The sequence below is a fragment of the Diadema antillarum genome, unplaced genomic scaffold (assembly GCF_040938485.1).
Source record: "Diadema antillarum isolate AM-2024a unplaced genomic scaffold, OU_Dant_1.0 seq00000660_RagTag, whole genome shotgun sequence".
In the NCBI taxonomy this organism is placed as follows: Eukaryota; Metazoa; Echinodermata; class Echinoidea; order Diadematoida; family Diadematidae; genus Diadema; species Diadema antillarum.
In genome coordinates, this window is record NW_027271572.1 from 110542 (window position 1) to 138085 (window position 27544).

Sequence of the window (27544 nt, forward strand, 5' to 3'; positions counted from 1 at the left end):
ATAAAACTGTCCGTCAAAACGGTATATAAAAGAAGACAACACGTCAGAAGTACAACATAACACGTACATGATTGGCTATGTAATGGATGGATAGTTAGACAGATAATCAGAACGCGCGAGAGGCAGCCAACGAGAGGAATAGGGTAAGATCGAACTAGACACATTTCAGAACCCTTTAATTGGATAGCCAACATTGGGCCAAGTACTCTAATATAAAACATATGATTGGTTCCAATGACGTCCTTCTTTTGCTACGCTGCTGTACTTTTGCAGGGTCAAACGAAATTTTCGTTGATCATTTGATTTCGTGTCAGAGACGAAAGGATATGTCTTGTAATTCATGTCATATCCCTTGTCAAAGCACACTGCCAATATGAGCACGCTTCACATGTATTACGTGTGGCGTGTGTGAATGTGTGTGGGTGTGTGTTGTATGCATTTTCGCATAAGTTGAATTGATTGCTGCGATAATTAAAGCCAGTGCTTTGCTAGATGTGCGCGTAAAGAATCATTACATCAATCAAATCGATTTTATTTACATCGCACTTTAAAGTCCCTTAGGATTTAAACAAGAGCGAAGACTTACAAGGGTAGATATCAATGCGCCGAAGCCTTCTTTCTACTTTCCCTACCCCACCCCTCTACGCCATCTCTTCTCCTTACCCCCACTTCCTCCCCCCCCCCCCCCCAGCCTGGGTTAGTTTCGTCTTCCATGTGTTCCACGCGCTCATTCAAAATTGATAAGTCATTTAAATTCAATGTTCGATCAACAAGCGGTCTCTGATTATGCAAATGGCGACCAATTTCGACTCGACCCTGCGATTTGATATTCTCTCGCCGAGAATTTTCGGTTACCGAACGGGTCCCCGGCGGTTTCTTGATGGACACCTTGGAGCCGGCGGAGATAGCGAGAAAAGCAATCCTCACCCCCTCTGTCCTCGCTATTGGCCGGTATATTTCCCCTCTTTGTTTTCCCTCCATCCGAATGAACGAGGAGAAGATGGGTTAAGAATCAGTTACAGTTCTTTATAGCATGCTCTCCGGCATTTTTTCTCAGCTCTTCCAGAAGCAGGAACATAAAACAACACAGATTCTAATTCGCATGTCTCTGTCGGCATGGTCGGTAAGAACAAAAAAAAAAAAAAACACCCAATAACAAACAAACAAGAGGCGAGAATGAAACCAGTACGCAGAAGGATATATTTGCCATGTTTTTACACTTTTTATACAAAAACTTGCTACATTTAAGTGTACAATGGCCAGATGTGCTGTCAATAGATCGCTGTAGGCAACAGTGCTGCCGTTCAAGCAGTTTTCATTTGTTTTTTAATAACATCGACGCAGACAGACTGACGGACAAGCAAAAAAAAAAAACCCAAACAAACAAACAAGCAAACAAATAACCATCGGATTAAAAAAAGTAAACATCGTACCTCGAAAGATAACATTTCAATCTTCGTTGCACAGTGATTACTCGAGTGCATGATCAAAAGATGTTGTCATCAAAGTGGACAACTTGATATCTGAAATGTGGGGCCTTAGATACATCCCCAAATGGTATTCCGCACATTTGATTTGATTTTTTTTTTGAATGATTTGGTTCTAAGAGCTAATGTCCTCATCTTTCATATCAGCGGCCGGGCAGGTTTGACGGTTTGACGACGCGACGAGATATTGTCAAAGACTTGTTCGGAGGCTACACTTCTCATTCATAAACTTGGCATCTGCTGCCGTCTTTCACAAAACGTTACGCGATTGCTAACAACCACGACGACAGAACAACAACAAAAGTTAACGTTTACTCTCTTCTTGGCTGTTGTTTCATCCTCCTGCCTGTTTAGAAACGATTCTGTAGAGTCTATTTTGGGGAGGCATTACAAATTATGATGGCGTGCCGTGGAGACACCGATGTGACAACGAATCGGCTCCCGCAACGCTGGCCGACTATTCTCATCAACATCTTATGTCATCAGCCCCGACTAACGTTGACACTACTGATATCATATACAGCACCCTTAAAACATGCATGATACCATGTTACTACGCTCTTTTTGGCTTGTCGAGAGATGCCCCACTTCGCTACGCTTTACCGACTGCCCTCTAAAAAAACGTGAGATGGGAGAAAAATAGGTTTCTCATTTGCATACGCGGGAAGGAGAAGGGGGGGGGGGAGGTAGGAACAAGCGACGCCGCCGCCGATGTGGAAACCGTATGCAGAGCGACCGCCAGTTACAAGCCTGTTCGAATGATTTGTCGCATTGAACAACGGTATAAATTATGTTTTAAAGAGCGTTGAGGAGGACTTGAAGGGGGATTGTGGCAGAGACTGGAAAGTTGTGGGGGAGGGGGAGGAGGGGAGGAAGGGGAAGAAGCGGGGAGAATAAGGGGAGACTTGAAGGTGGACAGATTGAGAGGGGAACTTGCAAGACGTAATCACACCTGCGGGACCCCTACAACGGTCACCGGTACTGCGAAAGGATGACTTAGAGAAAAAAATAAACCAAAACCAGAAAAAATGACTCGATAATTCATCGGACACAATAAAAGAACTATAACTGAGACTCTCCACAAAAATAACTACAATATTACACTTTGCCTTTTTAAGCCTTTAACTCAGTAAAAAATAGATAAAAACTCTGTCAGAGAGGAAAGAGGGTATGGTTTGTTTGTTTGGTTATTTGTTTGGGTGTTTGTTTGTTTTTTAAATTTTCGATTTATTGCGTTGTACGTTTGATACTTGTATGGTACAAGTACATTTTCTACATGCGGTAGTGTTTTGAATTTTCACGCATTGTAAGTATAAGGGATATTGAAGAGTTGATTGCCGTTCGTTATACGCCGGGATCACGAAAGACTCTCGCTGTGAAATGATGAAGAAGGGAGTTGGATGGACATCTTCCAAGAGAAGAAGATGGAAGACAAGAGGGATTAGGGGGGAGAGAAAGGGGGTCGACGGAGTGAAGACTTGGAGGATGCGAACCGCTGAGCACGAAAATGCTCCCCACGCCTGGCGAGGCAACGAATTTCGCACCTCCGCCCCAGCCCCAAGTCCCCCGATGACCCGGCTCGACACGCCGAAAACAATCTGCAACGCGACAAAGCGAGGAAAAGGACGGGAGATGAGACTTGACTCGATAGGAATCAGTAATGGTGCTACTGATTCTCCTTTCTATTACTGCTTGCTTAAGTTAATTTATGTATATATGTTTCTCTATCTTTATCTGTATATCTTTTTTTCTCTCTCTCACACACAACATATTTACATCTATCTATCTATTTCTATCTATCTATCTATCTATCTATCTATCTATCTATCTATCTATCTATCTATCTATCTATGTCTATCTATCTAGCTATCTATCTATCTATCTATGTCTATCTATCTATCTATCTATCTATCTATCTATCTATCTATCTATCTATCTATCTATCTATCTATTTACATATCTATTCATATACAGATATCAAAGGAACATAAACTGGATCACAGTCTCCTTTTCAGGGAAACATTTGATATCTTTTACCATCACTTCTCTTTCTTTGCAATCAGTGCTATCATTTTATGGATATATGAATTAAAACAAAAAAAATATTGCTCAAGCGTTATTATTTGTTATTAATTGTAATGCTTCTGTGTTGTTCTTATTATGCATTTCTCCTATTAATCTATCTGCCTGTTTCTATATCTATCTATCTATCTATCTATCTATCTATCTATCTATCTATCTATCTATCTATCTATCTATCTATCTACCTATCTATCTATCTATCTATCTACCTATCTATCTATCTATGCTAGAAATGTGTTCGTAAATAGGGTTTACTCTGAATGCGTGTTGTTGCCTGTCAGCTAAGGATATCGATAAAAATGCCCTATCATCCAATCCGTGCAGGTCCGTGCATTCAGCTCTGCCTGCAAATGATGATATCGTTGATTTTTTTAATGTCTCTTCCTCCCTCCCTCACCTCCCCCTCTCTCTCTCTCATTCTCTCTGTCATTATATATCTGTCCCCCCTCTCTGACTATTAATCTACAAAGCCCTTTTTACTCTACCCTCTTTCATTACGTTGCTCCTGCTGTGTGTTGCTGTGTATAGAATATAAACTTTGCAAACAACACACCATGAAGGCATATAGGCCAGAACCGAGTTAGCCATCGGCGTTGCCTGAAACATCCGACGTCTCCGTTCAGACTTATGCATGTTTGACGACTTGTTATGTAGCGTGAGGGAGATACATTGACGGATTTCGTGTTCTCTCTCCCTCTCTCTGCTCCCCCCCCCCCCCCTCCATCTCTCTATCTAAGGTAGATTCATTACGGCCGCCACGTGTGGTGCAAATCGAACAGGCTCAGTCTGGGGACCCGCACCGAGCCGCGTCAGAGTTTCTAATTTTACCTGCGAAGATGCGATCCCCATTTTCATCTCGTCGACTCAGACGTGGAAATGTCATCGCACATTTCATAGCCAGCCGATGGTGTAATATTGGCGTTACGCTAGGGGTATCTCATATAATAATCCATAGGATATGCCCTTTTCTCGCTATATCGGAAAGCCAGCTAGCTGAAAAACGAAAACACAGCTGCTAGAGATCGAGGAATACTGCGCTGGGAGCCGGGTAGTGGAAAGGGGGTTAATCCTTATCTTTAGGACACGGATGATCTCCAAACTTTGATGGGTGAAGCTTTGTGTTATAGCAAATGAAACAAGCTGAGATACCTCTCGATCTCTATCTCAAGTCTCTACCTGACTTAAAAAACCAAAACCAAAACAACAACAACAACAACAAAGAGAGGGAGAGAGAGAGAACGAAACACACACACACAACAACAACAACAACAACAACAACAACAATGACAATAACCTTTTGTCTCCTGAAGCCCTTGGACATGGCCAGGGGTATGCTAAAATTAGCCTGAAATAAACAAACACTGAAAAGCGGCTGCCATGATAGCCGAGTCGTTCTTTGTCCGCCTGAAACCTTTCAAACACAACGTAAATACTTTCTCTTTCATTACTTCGATCCATCTCTGAATTCCAAACTCTATCTCCTGCACAATAAACATGGCGTGGAAGGTGAATACGTTTTCGAGACACTAGCACGTTGACTCTTTATCCATATCTTTGTGTGTATGTGTGTGTGATTTTTTTTTTAGAACTCCTGGGCACTTACGCAATCGCAATTATTCTCCATCATGAATCTCGTTTAAACGCAAAGCAAAGCTGTTATCTTGATCAATAACGAAAAAGAAGATAAACAACAACAAAGAAAAGACGAATACTAATTTGCTGCGACCCGTGTCAGTCTCATGGTTTGTGTCATTCTTAATCTTCGTTAAGAACTCTGCTTTGAAGCTTATTGTAACTCCGGATAGAAATTATTATTAAAATGTAATCATTCACCTACTTTTTGTTATTTCATGACTCTATGTATATCTAGACATTTTTACAATAATTCACATCTTATTCTTCTATTCATTTAGTTGTTCATTTATCTATTCATCATGTTGTTCACTCATTTCTTTTCATCTATATACGCGATCATCAATTAATCGATGAATTCGTTCATTCATCCATTTGTTCTTTTACCAAGTTTACCTTCGTACGCATTTGTTTATGATAACATTTCATTCATCTGTCCATTTGCTTTTCAAGTACATGAGGTAAAATTTAATCCAAAGTGTGCAGTTATTTATCATCATGTCCTTCATGTGACCCCTGCAATTCAACCAATCACCAACCACGAAGATCACGATTATCATCTCGTGCTGCTGTTGAAACTAGGAGTTTTGGCTTGTTATTGTTCTAGCGGTGAGCGGAAAAGATGGCCCATTGTACTAGCAGACAATCACTTCTATGGGTTTATACCTAACTCTTCCAGGGCTCGTCCTCCCCTACGTGGGGTTTGATGGCCCCCACCTGACCCCGTATCATGTCTTGCCCCTGTATAGAACAATCTCTGTATACCGCGCGCCGCAAAAAGGGAGAGGTCGCCGTGCGTGAAGAGAGACAAGCGCGCGATAGTTTCCGGTTCTTTGTCGTCTGCTAGTGACCCATGACAGAAGGTGGTGGCACACCAACAACCCGCGAGACCAAAATCCTTGGTCGGCATGTGTGTGTGTGTGTGTGTGTGTGTGTGTGTGTGTGTGTGTGCGAGTGAGTGCGAGAGAAAGTGTGTGTAATGGTTGAGAGTGGAGGGGGGGGGGAGATCCAATGGTGCTTTTGCTAAAAGCATGTTTGGGGATAAACCTATATGATTTCAGAGATAATGATGAGGAATTTACATAATTATCAATTTATGCCTCTTAGCATCCCCTCTGGCTCGTTCTTTGCCATGAAACACAATGATAACAACAACAACAACAACAACAACAACAACAACAACTATAACAACAACGACAACGACAAATACATAAAGCATATTATGATTACTGCTTGATTTGATATTTCACACTGTTGATCAAAAGGAGAAAGTGTGTTTGTTATATCTGCTAAATGTACCCGAGAAATCTAGCGCTTTTGGTCTTGATGTAATAATGCTGTCAAAATCAGTAAAATGAGCAAGTTTTACACCATCATTCTGAAAATTGTTGCAATAAGTTACTATATAGCTCTCTTAAAACTGCAAAGACCCAATGCCTTTTCTTTTCATTTCTTTTTTTTTTTCAAATTGAATTTAGCTTCTTGTTAATGATTTCTTAAATATTCTTTTCAAATCCGTCTAGCGATCAATATGTGTCTTTTGAGACGTTAAAGTATTTCTCACTTTTTTTCTCTGAACACACAAAAACAGATACAAACAAACTTATATTGTACACATTTCATAGACATTCCCCTCTGTTGTTGTATTTTAATAAAACATATTGTCTTGGCAATATAATGGAGGCCATGACAGAACCTGCTTTTCTGAAAACTACGTTTTTCGAAGTGCAATATTACAGTAAGGGAAATTAGTACATGATATCGATTCTTGCATTGGGCATTGGGCATGTACCATATACTTATGTACTTGCACTTACAAACGCACATACAAACATACACACACACACACACACTCGCATACATATTTTGCATTAAGGAAGAGAAAGAGAGAAAAAGTAGTTACTGAATGATATAAACAAGGAGAGATGTTGATCTTTGAAGTGTCGAATTGAATAAAAATAATTATTATTACTGATTACTATCTCTTCACAGTCTTCGCAATGTCAGTCATTATGTTTTTAGTATACTGGTATACATGTATATATATATTTTTTTCATAAATGTAACAAAAAAGGATGTTGAAAACTGCTAATCTAATAGTGGCGAGCCCGCTAGTGGAGTGAAATGGTAAAATGGAGTCAAAAAGGGACTGAGGTTTAGATCCTAGCAGAATATTCGCTACAGGCAAGAAAAAAAAAAGACGTCGAAGATTCTGCTAAAGGATCGAAAGCTCAGGCCCCTTATGACTCCACAAAATGAAAATATAGGCCTACGTAACCAATCCACACACATAGATACATCATGCCTTATAGATAAATAAAATGAACAAGTACACACACACACACACACACACACACACACACACACACACACACACACACACACACACACACACACACACACACACACGCACACACACACTAATATATACACTAACATATATGTATGTGTTCCAATGTACGCACATATATACATATATAGATAGATAGCTAGAAAGAGAGAGAGAGAGAGATAGGTAGACAGAGAAATATTATAAGATATGATGTCGTATCTATGGTACAACAACAACAACAACAACATGAACCTGACAAGCCAAGCCGTCATCGAAAATGAGCGAAGGAAACAGGTGGCAACCTTATAAGCGCGAGACACCCTACCAACCAGCGATTCATATGTCTTACCGAGTAAGGACTTGACTCACTCAATATCTCATGTCCCCCCTCCACGTCAAACTTCGGCCGGAATCACGCCAAAAAAGCTTCGTAATGAGCAAAACAGAAGGCCTTCTTAATTACCTTTGCTATTTCATTGGGCTTTATATAAAAATAATATCTCCCGCTCGTCACCCGATCGGGGACATTAGCTGGAGTCCCCTCGGCCGCGGCAGGGTAACTGGAGACACCGGCTAAACCTCAGGGAAACGTCGAGGGGAAAAAAAATATAATGCGCTCATTTTATCGTTCAAAACTTTTTCTCTCTCTCTATCCATCTCCCTCGCTAATTCTCTTTCTAAGCCGCCTTTTCTCCTCTTACACTTTTTCTCTTTTTTTCTATGTCTTTCCTTTTCAGTAGAATTTTCTTCGTTGTATCTCTTGATATCCGTCTTTTTTTCCTTCCAGCTATCCACGGTTTAACTTTCGATCTACCTAAGATGGCAGTCATTTATTTAAACAATGAAGTGATTGAATGTGTGTTAATCATTTTCCTACTTGCTTGCAATATTATTGTTAATGAAGCTTTGATATTGCCAATACGACCAATGTATCCGAAGAAGGCTGAAAGAAAAAAACAACAACACAAAACATAGATGTCTGTGCTATTCGCTGAGTAGAATCAAGATCATAACACCCAACTGTAATTGTAGGGGAAAATCACAAGTAATTGTTGATTATTTCAGATATCTTAGATAAGATAGTGAGAAAAGAAAATCCTTCAAATAGAAAATTCCCATTCTATGACAAGCATCCAATATTACATGCTTTGAATTATCCATCACAAAATCACATAATGGTTTAAGTACCCTTGCCATTAAAAAACTGTTTCCCCCTCTTTTATAATCAAAGTGAATACAAGGTCTGAATATGAGTGAATGGGTCTTTTCGGTTAAGAAACTTAAAAGTGCTGACTGGACGATAAGAGTATCAAAGAGAAGACAGCATAGTGCACGTAAGGAGGACACGACTTTCTTCTACATAAATCAGCAAAAAGTGGCAAAATGATTATACCCGACGAACGTTATCATTTCTGATGTATAATCTTTCACTGATTCGGAGCCAACGCCCTTCTCCCCCCCCCCCCCCCCCCCCCCCCCCCCCCCCACCACCACCAGCTCTCTTCTACCTTTACCGTTCTTGTTCTATCCCCTTTCAGCGCGTGTCATCAAGGATTTGCAAATTAGAGACTTCAAAAGGCAATTACGAGGAACAGAGACGGCACCAACGGATTATTTCATGTAGGGGAAGAGAAAGGGCTGTAAACCAGAAGATAATAACGAGCTAATAAGATTCTATGCCGTCCCTGTGGGAGGTTCGGATAACTCGATACTATCCCCGCGCGCAGTGCGGACAGGTTGTGATATTAACGACAGGAAAAGACGGAGAAAAAAAGAGAAAGATAGCGGGACCCAAAAAAAAAGAAGAAAAAAGGGGGAAAAGACACACGCGCACATACACACATACACACACACACACATATGAAGGAAGAAGACGCATTGGAGAAGATGTGGAATATACCGAGTGGTGTAGAAAGCAGGACATGCTTAAAGGAAGAATCCATACTTGACTTTTATTTTTTTTTCAGGTTCACTTTCAAGTTACTGATGATTCGAGTTCGTTTGTCATTGTTTGTGTTAATTATTGCTCAGAGAGACCAGTCACACACCCACTGTCATGACTTTAGTTTTCTTTTGCCTATTTCTCTCCATATTTATGATTTTGAAAATCAAAAACAAAAGAAAAATGACATTAGCATGGCTCATTAAGAAGATTTCTTCAAGCACCAGCTTTTTTTATACGTTTTTTTTTTAATGATTTTTTTGGCGAGGAATATACGGTAAAACAGTAATAATACTCATTAATACTCGGTGCGTGCATTTGTGGCACGTACGCACGTTATGTATATGCATTTAAATGCAATATTTTGCATATATGTGTATCAATGTGTGTGTGTGTGTGTGTGTGTGTAATGTGTGCTTGTATACTCGCGTGAATGTTTATATATTTCTTTTTCTTTCTGTTTTCCCCTAATTTCCTCTTTTTAAGGGTATACAATAGTTTGCATCTTTGGTTTGCGCTAGCGCTAACTAGAAGGGCTTGTTGTGTATAAAGATAAAAAGTGCACATACACAATTTGGTGAATTTCACACCTTATACAGCTCGACCCAATCACCTTTAAAGGTAGATGCATGCGTCTGATTGCAAGGCGAAGGGATGAGTTATTAGATCGGAAGAGCCGCGACACGCCTGGCGTAGCTTCCCTCTCGGCAGGTTGCCGTTTTATTTACCATTTTTCCTCGGGTCGCGATATGTGTGTGTATGTATACATGTATATAATATATATATATACACGCACACACACACGCATACATATCTTCTTCTCCTCTTCGTCAAAATTTGTTCGCTGGCCGTGCCGGCGAGCAAGGTGGCCGGCCTGTCAAGAAGGACACGAATCCGCCACCAGCGAAATGAATTAGGGGAGAGTCTAAAGACAATATCAGACAACTTCCATCCCAATTACCGTCAAAGCTGGCCGAGGAGCACATCAACAAAAGAGTAATTAAGTTTTCATTCAGCCCCCCGATGAAAATGGCATAAACACATGCTGTCATACGGCACGGCGGCGGCGCAGGGAACCTACGATGTCATGGCCCGACGCATAACAGTAGGGCCGATCGGTGACACATTGATTCGGCGTTATAAACACCACCAAGATACAACCATCATTGAAAAACTTTTTTATCTCAAGAATACACATACTTTGTATATATATATATATATATATATATATATATAGAATACATTATATTGTAAATAATACATGTATATACATGCACATGGTAGTTATTTTATTGTATGAACATAAATATACATGTGTATAATTATGTATTTATGTATATATAAAATCTATGTACATGTATATATATATATTACCGGTTTATTCTTCGTATATATATATATATATATATATATATATATATATATATATATATATATATATATTCTCTATTATTAGCATATAAAGTGTATGAACGATTCATCCTTATATCTTAACGGCGCCTTACTTTGTGAACTTATGCGTTTTTCATGTGTGTAAACTATGTATGGTGCATACTATTTTTTCACACTCATTTTTTTTCATCATTTTCATTTTCATTATGCTGTACTATTTGGTAATTACTTCGAAAACCCACTCAGCTATAAACCGCTGACGCATGTACTGACAAATTCAATGTGACAGAAGTACAAAGTTGTGTGGCGATTTCAACGTATGATTGCAAATGTTAAATCATGTAACTTGAAATTTAATGTAATGACTAGGACTGCACACAAGAAAGCCTCATCGGTATTTTTCTTCTGAAAAAAAAAAACCCAGAGAAAGCAAAACATTTTGATTAGTCTGCATAAACGCATGCACTTCGTCAATAGAAGGAGAAAGAGAGAGAGAGGGAGATATGGGGTACACTCACTCGCACTTAACCTTGTAATTAAATAGATCTTCATTTCCTATCGTAATTCTTCTGCTTGCGTTATATACGATTACAAAAATCGTGACTTGAAGAGAAGTAAAAAGACATGCGCTGAACGGAGAAATGTGTAATTCGCCCATTATACGAAAAACATGACATTTTGCCCGTGTCGTCAGAATGATTTCATTCATCGGAATGTTTTAATCAAAGCAATGTTCAAATACCTATTGGCCCAGCGGAGGGCATTTCGATAACTGCTATATAGGGAGACCAAACTGCCTGGAGATGATTCTTAAACGCCAATCTAAGAGCTTTAGTCGGCTGCTGCACTTTCAATTGTCTGCAATTGCGGTATCATTCCTGCGCCGACACGAAATGTTAACACGGGCATTTAATCTTTGATGTGATCGTTAAAAGAGGATATAGATCCAATTGCTGGGAGGTTGCGACGTTCAACTCGCGAGCTGCACTTTATTTTTATTTTTCCTTCAGTGACGTTTTGAAATGTCTCTCTGGTATGAATTGAGAGACCAGGGGAAATATTACGTCGACGACAACATGGAGACGCAAGAAATCGAAAATAAAAACATCTCACATTTCTTTACAGCCCGCAAATGGCCCATAAAATAATATATTATCATCATTATTGTTGTCATTGAAACTGACAAATCTTGTCATAAGTTGATAATTATTCTTCGGTAGAAAGAATGCAAAAATCAAAGTGGAGCTAACAATCTGCTGAAAAAGAAAAGTTTCACCCTTTTGATCGCGACAATTCATGAAATATACACAACGATGTTAAACAGTTGTCTCCGAAGTATAGAGTCGTTATCTCATTCTCTTTGATAGTTTTATCTGTGCTGGTGTCACAAAAGTTTTGTTCATTTTCATGACGCCGACTTGGTTTTCCCTGCTATTTGAAAGGGGATAATATTATATGATGCGAAAGTATTTTATCAAGCTGGGTTGACGTCTACCCTTTCCACAGACTTTTTTTTTTGTTGCTTATTCCACATGGATCTGAATCTGTGACTATTGCATTGTCGAAAACAACCACACACACACTAACACACTAACGCACTAACACATTCGCACACACACACGCACATACATACACACACACACAAATGGCGCAAATGGCACACATAGGCATTAGCCAGCACTAGGGGGCAAAAAGGCAACAAGAATTTCCGATTTATAGCGCCTGAGGGCAATTTCCTACAGCCACAGATTCTCTTATGTATTGTCATTTTTAGCGGCTAAATACCCTTTGTCGTTGTTTATTTATGAAATACATTTTGCCCCACATCAAACAAACCGCCCATCAATAAAGAACATTGGAGAAAAAGCCTTTCCCCCCTCAACCGTGGCCGAGCTAACTTACTCCCTTTAGAACTTTGATGTAAGAGAGGGGGAAGAAACGAAATGCAAAACAAAACTAGAAAAGACAACAACCAACAAACGTAAACGGTATATTACGTTTCGATTTATGGCACCCTCAAGAATTTACTAAATTGCTCCCTACTGTGTTGGCTGGAAAATAATTCATTTTGTACATTTTGTCGAGCTGGCTGCGAGATAGTATGCCCATCTCACCGCGCTGTGCTTGTCGTATTTCACGTTCAATGTATCATCGCGCTAATAGTCGAGAATTTGTGGGCGCGCAATGTATAAAAATGCAAAATACCGTAGAGTCAGACGATGCAATTTCGGCTCTAACGGTTGGCGGGAAAAAAAAAAACAGAACCCGATACGAGACTCGATTTGAGACAAGCATTCACCACCAACTAAGGCTTAACGTTCTTTTTAAAAGAAAAAGGAAGAGCATAAGGAGTTTCCCCTTTTCTTTATTTTTGTTTGTTTGTTTTTTTCTTTTTTTAATCATGAGAGAGAAAAGTGTCAGTGACGGAGGTTTGATTCCATGAAGCGGTACGATCACCTCGGAAATGTAATATCAGAATATTTTCTGCTCAATATAGTAACAGCTACCAAAAAACAACAACAACACACAAACCTGCTGATTGTGCCAGCGAAGAGCCTTGAAGGATAAGGGAAAGAGATAAATAAAAAGGATAAAACACAACTAAATATGTTTACTAGTATATGCATATATATATATATATATATATATATATATATATATATATATATATATATCGAGAGAGTGAGAGATGAAAAGAATTCCTTTAGCACATGTTAGTCTGTGTGTGTTTGTGTGTATGCGTGTGTGTGTGTGTGAGAGAGAGAGAGAAGATAGAGCGACATAAAAAAGACATTCTGATTTCAAAGCTTTGTTTTCAGATTTGCTCTAAAATGCATAATATAGCATGGATGATATAGGAATACATTCAGGCACGCAGGCATCTAAATATGTCACGTGGACATCGAAGAAGAAAGAACTGCACACATTCACACATAGATGCGCACGTGCGTGGTTGTGTTTACATGAGATGTAACAACATGTCTTTTTCTCCTTCTGTTGGTTATACTCAAAGCAGCACATTTTTTGGCACCACGTGGCTAGATATAGGCAATCTATTTGCTATGTGATTTGCACGAGATGAAACGCATAACCTAAATAAACTAACAGCATTCAAGAAGTGAAATGATGGGAACCCGAGTGAGGTGGAAAAGAAAAATGACAGACGACAAAGTTCTGGCGGAACGACCGCTGTTTATTCATGTACTCATGTTTCTACTTTTCTTTTGTCTTTTGGCTTGCGTCATATTTCTTCTGTAAATGTTATTATCAACATTCATCGCCTCCTGATCATTTATCACATGACAAAATGTGAAAAAATGCGTGTCATATTATGTTCAATAGGAAATAATGCACAATGATAAAACACACAGTGTTAACAATGAATTAAAAATTGAAACGCAACATCTTAATCGGCATAATCTTAATGTAATAACAGGTCATTCATCGTATGCGAGTATTGATTTTGATCGTTTACATAGTTTACAAGCAATCTGTCTTCATCACCACAAATCTTTGTGATCTATTTTCAATCATAGCAATCGCAGCGATATCTTTAATTCAAATCATCTTATAGAGCCCGGACATTTACTCTGCCAGGTGTCAAAATATCATGCGTAAAATCTGCGTGTTGTGTCACGTGAGTTTGTTTTGGCCTTTATCTTCTTTGGTTTTGTTCGAGTCGATTACTTTCTCTGACATTCTTCATAAGTGATGTATTTCGATAAACTATGACTTTGCTTCCTTTGTTCGTTTCGGGTTTTTTTTTTTTGTATTTTCATGATCTCTTATATATTTTTCATTTTATTATGTGCTGTATCATGGTATTGTAATTTTCGACAGTTATTTTGTAAATCATGTAAAAGGTTTAACCTGCCATTCATTTTACATGAAACGGTGGACCTGGTTTTGTATATATATATATATGTATATATATATGTTGTATACACATTGTCTTGAACTTGAATAAGGCCATGATTGAACAATTGTTACACAAATAAGTTATCTGCAATCAAAGGACTTTTTGGCTCTTTTTCTTCATGACGCACTCTTATGTGTCATTCTTGCTTGTATATAATCCACCACTCTTTAATACGCTAGTATATATGATATTATGTAAGCACGTTTCATTCTTTCGACAGGTACTCTGTCATTGTCTTTTGTTCTGTGTTGAATCGTGATCTTATGCAAACCTTATAATCGAAAAAGAAGTGAACAAGAATGAATGCAGAGATACACCTATTTACTGACTGCCAAATGAGGCTTATCTCACATACATTCAACTATGTATAAAGGAAGCGTCGAACTACGAAGGAAAGAACCGAGTGGTAGACGTGGGGTGAGATGATTCCGGATGTGGTGAACAATGCAAAGCATTCCCTTCCCATATATGTTACCTAAACCCATTAATTCCGGTCATAGATACGTGACTATTTAGATCGAGAAATGAGAAATGTTAACTCAGATCCTATAATATAGTTGATAGATAACAATATCCCCACCTGACACACAGCATACATTCGTTACATATAGGTGTGTACGCTTCTGCGTACTCACGCATTTAAAAAGACGAGCTACTGGGACACACACACACACACACACACACACACACACACACACACACAAACACCAGTAAAAACTGCGTTGTTTCTTGGTCCTGGCAAATCGTGGCGGCTCACGCACATGCACATGGTGAAGTTAGTAATTTATGGTTGTGCTGCGTATACACTCTTTTCTCGCCTTATAAAAGGAGAACAAACAAATTAACCCCCCCCCCCCGATAAATAAAACATGAAAATGCGATTTCCTCTGGAAATTGGATTTGATAATTATGTACACCATCATGTTATCATGATTTGACGGTTAATTCCTATATACACCGTCGATAAAACAACAATCAAGTGTTTGTGTGTGTATGTTTGTTTGTGAGTGTGTGTGTGTGTGTGTGTGTGTGTGTGTGTATGTATGTATGTATGTTTCTTTACGTGTGTTTGGGGAGATTCACGTACCAGTATTCCTGCGACATTAGCACAATGTAATTACGGTCATGATGAACTCTTCAAGATATAAACATTCATAATGTGATAAAAACCTAAATGGCATAAAAACGCTTCATCGTGCCGGGGAAGCGCATGTTTTAGAAACAAGACACCAAACAGGTTATCAAGTCATCGCATTCTTCATCAGCGACCAGAATGCGATGTATGATGTTAGATTAAAATCCGTTTCTGAAGCAGACATACACACGGTTATACGTGTGCTCCTGGTCATGATGAACTTTTCAAGATAGATAAATATTTATATAGTTACGCATTAAAAATATGCAGATTAATATAAACAAGTGCGTACGCATTACATAAGTATAGGTGTGTGTGTGTAAATGCATGATGTGTGAGATTCTTAGAGTCATGTATGCTGATTTGTTTCTATGTTTAAAACAAAACTGCAATATATCATCTTAAATAATCTATATTTACAATATCTAACTTTCGGGGAATGTTGATTTATCTCCCCTATGGAATTTTTTGGAGGTGTCAGATTCCACAGAGTCCGAGATAAAAATACTGTTTCCTTTTCTTGTTTGTTTTCTATTTTAGATTTTATTTGTTGTTGTAGTTGTTGCTGTTGTTGTTGTTGTTGTTGTTGATGATGTTGTTGTTGTTTGGGTTGTTTTGGTTTGTTTTTGTTTTTGTTTTTTTTGTTTTGTTTTGTTTTTTTGGTTCGTTAGAAGTTTCTACCTTGGGAAAATAAAGAAGAGGGAAGAAAGCAGAGGAGGGTTTGGAAATGGGCAGGGATCTAGACCTTTTAATTGTATCCTAATTTGTCGGTGATAATCCAGAGCAGATGTAGCGACAGGCACGGCGAATGGAGACGATGTCTCCTCTGGCTATCCCAGATCTGTCCGCGGGATGATAGCAGTTGTCATCACCGGTGGGAGAAGTTGCAACAAGAAGCAGACACCAAATGCAAGTTCTGTGAGCCTATATCTTCCTATTTCTCCCTCTCCCCTCTTCTCTCTCTCACCCTCTCCTCTCTCACGCACACACACACGCACACGCACCTGACAACCAATCTGTATATGGTGTTGAACTGTGTATGGTATACCTTCCGTCTAATTACGTGTATCTTGTCTGTTTATCTCGGCTGACAAAGCAAATTTCCCCTTCGGCATGAAGCATCAATCAGACGTTTTCAGAAAAACCGGAGGAAAATACTGCCTAATGGTCCTGTAATTGGTCTTTAACGACGTATATGTTCGATACGGTGGAGACACGCCGTGTAGCAGGCATTAGCGCGGGATTGCATTACCAACAGCACAGGTTGTGCGCACACTTAGCGGCCGGCTGTTTTACCCATTCACACGGAGATTCGCCGTGGAGCGCGAGCTCGCTGCGAGCGGGCGAAGGCAGGCCGCGACGGGAGAGAAGCAGACACAAGCGACACACAATAATAGCGGGAGCGTAACAGAATCCCTAGCCGCCTGCTCCGGCTTGGAGTGCACGTATGGTTCCGCCGCGTCAGCGGGATAAAAACCTGGGCGGGGGTGTTACGAGCGGGGAGCCGTTGTTGGAGCTAAGTTGGGGTTAATGCGTTCTGACATAGACCGCTGATGGACGGACGCGCGAAAGAGACATCACGCTCCTTAAAACAAAGGGCGTGCATGAGACTGGAGTCATAAAACTATACGGGAAGAGAAATGGGCTTATTGACCACGAAGAATAGACCGATGAGAGATATTGGGGCGTGGGAGACAAAGGGGAAATGACGGGAAAGAGACAATTCCTGACAAAGACTTCAGAAAAATAGATTAAAGGGGTTGGGGGTGGGAGGGGAGGGTGCAGATCTTGTCAACATTAGAAATCAAAATGATAGGGCCTGTCAGGTCCCCGAGAATGATGGTCGTACAGGGAAATCATATCCTCCATTTGAATAGTCCAAAGTGTCCTGCAAACTGACAAAATAAGAATGAATCGCCAAAAGGACAATGGCTACCGAACTGTTGTGTGTGTTTGTTTGTTTTGTTTTAATTTTGTCCGTTTCATCTTCAGATTTTTCCACTGACAGAGAACAAGTGAAACTAACGGCTGAGATTGAATCTTGGCTACTCTGCGTGTCCCAGGACGTATCCTATCTGGACGTCAGCAATCCTAAGCTGCACGCTGAAGTACTGCTATAAAGAGGGAGACACTACATGTATATATATACCGCAAATTAACTGCATTGCCTTTTCCACCTTCGTAACAGATCTATCTTTCTATGTAATATTATCTATCATTATATAGACACATTACAAACCTTGGATATAGATATTTCAAAATAATTATTTGTAAGAACTCACATAATATATGACCTACATAATTACATATAGACAATTTTAAACATATTCGTACATCGATAAGTCGATAGATAGATTGACAGACAGACATATAGATAGATAGATAGATAGATAGATAGATAGATAGATAGAAAGATAGAGAGGGAGAGAGATGCGTCTGAGCTTAATGATTAGTCGTGTGTATAATACACAATATTGATAATAATCAGGCATGCGTAATTATAATGGGTATCACATTATTCTGCATATTATCAGGTATATCTATTGCTACGTACTACACTAACCGTGTCATAATTCCCATATTCATTCATCCTTTTCTATTTGACCAGGCCACCTATGCATAATTAGACTAGCATGGTCGATGGTTTCTCGTACCAATCTAATTTCCTGGAACGTAATATCAAAATATTATAAACACTTGTTGTTATCTTTTCTCTTGGCTGAAGAAAAGGTCGAAACATCCATTTACCGCGCTGCGTTCGGCTGTTGTATAAATTATTCAGGATAACTTCGAACAGCAGTGCCTGCATGCTAATGCCTCTATCCTCCCTTCTCTTCTATTTATATACCTCCAATGCTCCCCCTCCCCAACACTCTCTCTTTTGAATGGAGGGGGTGTCGTTACTGTTATCATACCACAAAAGGCTATGTAGATGAAGTAGATAATGAATCATTATGTAGATATTGTTTTGTTATATCAGCGTTCTATACGCAAAGCGCCCTGGTCGCGATTTGGTGTTATGACGATGACAGTTTCAGTTTGAATTTCTGGTTCATGTTATCCAAATGTTTCTAGTCATTATATATATATATATATATATATATATATATATATATATATATATATATATATATATATATATATATATATATGTATATATGCATATATACGCTCACAAATACAAATTACATGCATGTATGTATTATATGCATGACATATGTTAAACATGTATACGTCTGGGCATCTCACACTCTCTTTGGTACAACAATGCAATCTAACAGGGAAAGGCTGATATGCCCAGTCTTCTGTGCTTCTCCATGAAAATCAAATGAAACCATGCCGAGATAGATCGTGCCCTCGATGACTTCATGACAGCTAATTTGACGTCCAATTCTCAAGCGATATCGCCTAGTTTGTCATCTCCCGAGTTCTGCATGCGGCCATGTATATTATGCCAATGGCAAGCGCGCATATCAAACTCGGCAATTAGGTACCTCCCGACACCGCGCTCTCCCGGCGCTATACACACCCCTCGCCCGGCCGGGCCCAGGGTTTCTTATAGACATCATTAACATTTTAATTATTATTGCAATCATCAATATTGTCATCCGTATGATTGTCTAAAATTTTGTCTGTGATTAGGCAGGGGTAGCTCTCGGCAACTATCACTGATGTTCATACACCAGAAGAGGGTCGGGGTTTGTATTTTTTTTTTTTTGTGGACGTGTTGTTCTTTCCAAAGAGCATTCATATCCCTGAGGTGGAATATCATGACAGTGAATGAACTGATATCGCAAGGTCGGTCTGTGGCATAAATTTGAAAAAAAAAAAACAAGTACCACCTGAATAATGATGGCACAACTGTAAGAGCAGGCTATACTTAAAGGACAAGTTCACCTTCATAAACATAAGGATTGAGAGAATGCAACAATATTAGTAAAACACATCAGTAAAAGTTTGAGGAAAATTGGACAATCGATGCAAAAGTTATGAATTTTTAAAAATTTTGTGTTGGAACCGCTGGATGAGGAGACTACTACAGCTTGTGAGTCATATGCGTACAACAGTATAAAGAAAATGTAAAGAAAATTCAACATATTTTCACTCTTTTCGCATAATAAAAGAGCACTTGACTTGCCTCTTTCTAAAGGCAGGGGGAATAATATTACCCATAACATTTGTCGATAACGAGTCGGGGGAATGTGTACTTTTTTCAAAAGATGAAATTTTGTGAAATTCTCTTTATATTTTCCTTATATTGTTGTACGCATGTGACATCTAAGTTATTCACACATTGCAGTAGTCTTCTCATCCAGCGGTTACTGCACAAAAACTTCAAAAATTCATAACTTTTGAACGGATTGTCCGACTTTCCTCAAACTTTCAATGATGTGTTTTACTAATATTGCTACATTCTCTCAATTCTTATGTTTATGAAGGTGAACTTGTCCTTTAAAATGTCATACTTCTTTTTTAATCACTTTCTCCAGGAATCAAGATGAATGAGTTTATATCAAGTTATTCGTATAAGAGAAATGCATTTCAACCGAAGAATTCCACAGAGATTGTTCTTTTCATTGTTAAAATCGACAATAACTGTAAATGAATCTTTATCACAGGGTAGAAAGTTATAAACTGATATCTATTTTTCCCTTTTCACTCGTGATTTCGACAACACTCTTTAGACTGCAAACAGATCAAACCCCGCTTACAATACAGACAGCTACATAATCCGATAAATAAGTCAACAGATGGGCGGAAAAAAAAAAGATCCATAAATTTTGCCTCGCCCGCCGTTTCCCCCCAAACGATCGCATACTAAATCGTTTTTTCCCCCTCTTCCCCTTCCTGAATCATGTATATTTTTCGAACAAAAGGCAAAAGACAGTTGGCGGATTTGCGGTGTTCATCAAGGGGAAATTACCTTACCAAAACTGTGACAGCGAGATGGGAGATAGGGTGGGGGGTGAGTCGGGGCTGTATGGAGGGAAATGGATGCTAATATAACAGTGGCAAATAAGTGATAGAAATTGGCGGCTAGAGTGAACACACACACACACACACACACACACTCGCAAAAAGGGAAAAACACGTGTGATGGCACTAGACCAATGTGTCCACTTATTCGGCGGTCTTTATTCAAATGATAATCGATGCCTGGGTAATTTTCCGCGAAATTTGGAACAGACGGGCACCACAAGTCATTCGGCAAATGCATCATTTGCACGTAAATACAGGAAAAAAATATTTGTGTTATTGCTCCATCGTGTTCCTATCTGTTCTTTGTCAGTGCACATAGACACATACGATGCGTTCGCCAACTAATAGTGAAGTCTAGTGCAATTATAGCAACATTATAGCTATAATACGATTGCTTTATAATAATACGAAATCGTGCAAATTGTCAGTTTGTCGATTTCGTGATGATTGTTTTTTTCCTTTCATTTCACTCCTAGTTTGATAATTTTGGTAATTCCCTATCAAAGTGTTGAAGTGTTGTTGTTGGGGGTTTCTTTTAAAGCGCATATTATCGCCATTGTTGACATGAAATCGATATTGTTCACACCGTTGACTGCAAAAAGAAATACATAATCGATACTTCCAGAAGCTTTAAAATTTGTTATTGGCTTATCTTGATCCTACTCATTTGTTGTTGTTGTTGCTTCGTCTGGAAGGGTTAGTCTGAGCAAACTACAAATAATATACAAAAACTCTTTTTCTTCAAAACACATTTTGTGCAACTGGCGTTGATCCATTAGATATAACTCACACATTTGATTAATCGATGATAATCATTCACAATCTTAATGATTGTGATCTAAATGATAATTGGTATAGTTAAGAGATAACAGATATATCTGTGCCTGGTATCTGCTTCAAGACTTGTTCACATCCAAGAGTGGCAAAATCGTATAAAATTGCTTTTCGTTGTCGTAAGTCCAAGTGTTTATGTCTCTTTTCTCACCTCGTTGCGCAAAAGTTTATGCATCTGTAGCGCCGATGCAGTGTCTGTGCCAGTGTGCCTTATGCTTGTCAGTTAGCGCCGACTATGTTCCCAGTTTCATCCAAATTAGAACCACGTCACCCCTTCTTGGAATACCCGGTCAACATGAGTAAATCGAATCACTACTGATATTGTGTACAAAATGGTTGCCAATGGTAATATTATGTATAGTTCGCAGCTGGCACCAAGGACGCTAAATGGGTCACAATTTCAATTCAATTCAATTCAGTTCAATTCAATTCAATTCAATTCAATTCAATTCAATTCAATTCAATTATTTTTTTCCATATTCATTTTTCGACATAAACATATAGATATCACTTTCTTTGGTAACAGAAAATATTCTTCTCAGTACAAGGCATCGAAAATGTTATGTGCGATCGATCGTCATATATCTCTATGTTATGCCATGCGTGTACTTTAATTGTATGTTATGCCGCAGAACCCATCTTCATAGTGTCAGATACCGCGATATAAAATTGCCACAGAGAAGTGAGATTGGTAGTTTACATAGTTTAATAACAAGTAGATGGTCGCATAGAAATCATGAAAAGATTTTTGAAGATTATAGTTTCTCATAGAGGAATATTTTAAATTTCAATTTAGAAAAATGAATGAAAATTGTAATAAGCTACGGATCAATAAAAATGATATAGAGAAATTATGTAAAAAAACAAACAAACATATGTTTTGATACAAGATACAGGAAAGGTCATTAATGAAGTATTGAAGAAAATAAAGTGACAGACACAATAGGTGTAAATTTAGTATGATGGTATGATTAAAGATGAAAAGAATTAAATCTTACATATTCTTACGGTTTTTCCTTGTCAGTGGGTTTGGTTGAAAGAAATCCATGATAATGTAAAAAGAATCCAAGTATGTATATCATTGTGGGTATTTTTTTCACTAAGTAATATTCGAGATACATTTTTTTATAATCAATTGTCGATATCAGATATTATTAATTTTGCTTTGAAATGTGATATCAACAAATCAGCTGGTTATGATGAAATTAGTGAGGGAGTTTTGAAATGTTTGATACATCTAATTGCCTATCCTTTGTGCAATATTTTTAATTCCTCACTTGAGTAGGTAGTCTTTTCCATTGCAATGAAAATTGACAATGTAGTATCTGTTTTTTTAAGTGGAGATAAAAAAAGACAGACCAGTTTCTAATATCTATTTTAGTAAGCTTTTGGAGTAAATAATTTATGATTAATTGTTTTTTTCATAAACATAATATTTTGTTTGTTAAACAGTTCAGTTTTAGATAAGGTCACAGTACTAACCATGCACTTGTTACTTTTACAATAGACTTGCCAAAGTTTTAGAACAAAAGAAACAGCAGTAGGATTAGTTTTAGACTTATTCTAAGCAATTGACTGTAGCGATCATTTAAATGTGATAGATGAATTACAGCGTTATGGAATAGGGGGAAGTGCAATGCAATGGTTACAGTGTTATTCAAGTGATCGGCAGCAATTAACATCAATGTACATATTATATATATTTGCTTTTAAGTCACAATATGAAAGTATTTCGGTTGGTGTTCCTCAAGGATCCAGCCTTGGACAACTGGTGTTTTTTTAATCTATATTAATAATTTGCAATATGTAAGCAATATTTTGTATATTTTCTTATTTTCTGGTGGTACCTGATTTCTTTTTTTTTTTCATCTTGAAGATAAATCTTATAGATTTTGGGGTATCAGATAATGTTTTAAATTCTGAAATGGGAAAAGTTTATCTATTTTTTTTTAGGTAATAAATCGTAAATAAATTTTCTGAAAGATGTTATGTTATACTTTAATTGTGAAAAAAAAATATGTTAATGGAAATAAGGTGAAATTAAAGATCAACGATGTATTAACAAAACGAGTAAAAGGTCCTATTTTGCTCGGAGTAATAATTGACGAAAATTTGAAACGGAAAGAAAAATCAAATGTAGATTACTTCTTCTTTTTTGCTACCATGACAAAGTGTGCATTATTTCTTTTTTTTTTTATAATATCATTCGTGCATATATTTTTGTTGTGTTCAATGAACTGTCCTTACCAGTCGAATGAAAGTCAAATTGACACATGTACCGCTTTGAGTTACTTTTTTGATGGAAATAGATAAATTATTGAATTGAATGAAATTGAATACGCATGTAGGAAGATGCCAAGTGTATTGGAACTTTAAATACTGTAAGACATTTGTTTTCATTAAGATTTTTTGTTGAGTGGCATAAAACTTTGATTTTTTAAATATTTATTTAATGTATTTGTAATCTTGTGTGGGGTGTCAAATTGATGGAACTTATTTGCTTTATTTTTATTTTTGCTACATAAACGTCCTGTTCGTATAATATGTGAGTCTTATGGTTTAGCACATATACCAAAAAAAAGTTTTTAAAGTTGAATTTATTAAACATGTATGATATCTATTATTTTCTAATGACAAATCTTTATACATTCATATTCAAAAAGTCTTTTACTTAATATTCTTGATGATTTGATAAGTATGTCAATAGTTAATAAGTATATCAAGTACATCAAGTATATCAATAGTTATGAAACCCGGTCCTGTAATAATTTGTATGTATAGCCTTATTTAGATATAGTTTTTCGAAAACTACGATACTATCTATGCGGCTAAAACTTTGGGACACATTTTATGTAACGTTGAAACAATGTTAATCTATGAATATTTTTCGAAGAAATTTTAAATCATATTTGTTAAACAAGTATAAGTAATCAATAGCCTGCTTTATATGTAAAAGTGTGTAACGTGTTTTGCTTTGTGTTATCATATGTTGTAAGTCTGTAATGTAGTATTTCATGTTTAAAGTTTATTATAAAGTATTTTGTATTTATGTAATTTTTGACGTTTATACAAAAGAAGTTTTACCGGGGATTAGTCTAGACAGGTCAAGGACCTTTGATTGTCCCCACATCAACTGCATTTATTGGGTTGTAGTGTTTTGTTTGTTCAATTGTCCTTGTTTGTGTGCAGTTACACTTTGTGATGTCCTTTAATTCTTAAGAGATGTAAATGAATTTGAATTGAATTTAGTTTAATCAATTTGATTTTAATTTTACTTGATTTAATTAGATGGGATCAAAGCGCCATTATGTATATAAAGCTACAGACTTTCACCATAGCCTATATTATTCTCATCTGCGTCCAACACCCCCTTTTTTTTTCTCTCATTAGATTGTGTATTATGTTCTAGATGATTTTGTCATTGTCGTAATTACCTTGCAACATTGCAGCAAACCTCATGTTGGAGAAAAATTAGATTAAAAGAATTAACCTATAAATTTACGAACTTCAAGAAACAAAAATTGTCTGCATAATTTGCACAAACTGAGAAAAAAAAAATGTAAAGAAAATATGCGAATTAGAGAGGAAACAGGAAATTTTTTCCTCTAAAATGTACTGCTGAAGTAGACATCTTTTATAAATCAAGCTGAATAAAGGCTTTTGAAAATTCTGCAACCACAACAAATAATAATTGATGTTTGAACAAAGGATTCAAATGATAGGGGTTTTTTTTGCGACTGCACCTTTTGTGCAACACTAAGAAAGAATGTTAAACATTTCAATAAAAAGAATCAGCATAAAACCACATAAATTTATTTTGGGAGACTTGACGGGCTAAACATTTGCTACAGGGACTATAAAAGGGATCTAGCTTTACTTTGTAGTTCTGTGACTGCTCAGCGAATATTCAATTAGGTTTCATGTTTTGCGTGTTTTGAATTCTGTCATCCTGCGGAAATCAAATAATCTGGGATCTTATGTATCTTCTTCTTCTTCTTTTTTGCATGATGCCCTCATTAGGAATTGCAAAAACCTGACAAAGGGTGGGAATGTTTGATAATGGATACATCGTCATGAGCAAGGACGCTGATGATTAACGAAATTTCTTTTACAATCAATTCACAGTAAACCTCATTATGCTCTCATCGCGTATTGCCTTCTCTTCTGTCTACACATGGTCACTGTTGAGCAAATTTCTGCCAAACACTTATTCAATGTTTGCCCAGATTAGTGAGCTAATTTGCAATACATGTATGCTCTCTTTTCTGTAATTACATGTCGATCTCTTCCGGCAACGGTTCTTATTCCACAACGATCATAATTTTCTCAAGTATTCTGTAAATTCAACGAGCTTAGTGACTGATTGATAGTTTTGAATCGAACGAATCGTCAAGTTTCATAGCCTTGAATTTTCACTGCTTGAGACATGTCTGTATCATCTCAATATTCAAAGCTATTAATCGACATCCAATGAATGATAAGGAATATAAAAAAATGACACTAATTTTTTGTCATCTACTTACCTAGAAGTTTGGCTTCTACGATCAAATTTCGCCCATTTCATAACTTGCTCTGTTCCCCCTTGATCTATCGATGTTCCTTTTCATGAACACGACTATACACATACTGGAAATTATACAAACAGAAAATACACCCACAGCAACGCAATAACATGGATATTGTCACCGAGATTGAATGACTGGAAACTAGTGTCAGTGAATGTTGTTGCAAGTATTACAATGATTTTGAAGGTACAATTTGCAATAATACAATGTTATAGATATTGTTCTCTTCTCTTTTCTCAAATGTTTTCTCTGTCTGCGTCATGCACCAAAAGAAGTAGTATATAAAAATACGCTTATCGATTTGAGTCCGTTTCACGAAGTTATTGCACATGATCCATCTTGCAAGGAAGATGGAATTCCTGTTTGTTGAAACACAACTGAAGCTTCGTGAAACATGGCGCTATTATACCTCGTGATACTGTTGTCTATAGGATTAAAAGGCTTCTTCTTGAAAACAGTCACATTATGCCTTTGCTGTTGTGCATGTGTGTGTGTGTATGTGTATGTGTGTGTGTGTTTGTTGCGTGTGGAAATTTCTTGCTCTTTTCTGCTGATTTTTCTCATGATCTAAGTCATATGCTTTCATAGTTTCTTGTCACCTTACTTAATTATGATTTATGAAAATATATACATATACATATACATAAAAGAGAGAGTGTTTGTGTGTGTGCGTGTGTGTGTGTGCGTGTGAATATATTCAACTGTGTATGCCAGAAACAAAATATCTTAGTGGATATGGAAGATAGGAATGGGAATTTTAAAGAGAGACTAGGTAGGTGTATAATAAAATAAACATACCCACACACACATATACACACACACATTTGCACACAAATACGCAAATACACACATGAACTCAAACATAATATCACAATCCTCAGAAAATTGTTTTGAAACAAAATATTGTTTCCCAGAATTGTATGTTCAAATCATGTTTGTCTGACGAGTATTTATGCATCAACAGTAATTAAGCTATTTGAAAAATAAAAGAGGGCAAAATTATTCGAAAGTCACAATTACGGAGAAGAGAAAATATTTCATAAATCTAAGTCAACTCTTGTTATGGACAGGATGCCTTTTGTTTGTTTGATGTATGGATTTTGCCAGTCGGAACCCAATCAAACTTCGAACCCTGCCCTACATAATTGCACCTCCCTCTCTCTCTCTCAAAAGAAAAAGGTTCATTGTGTAAGTTTAATTGAAAATTCTGCAGTGTGCGGGAAATACATTAAGCATTTACTACC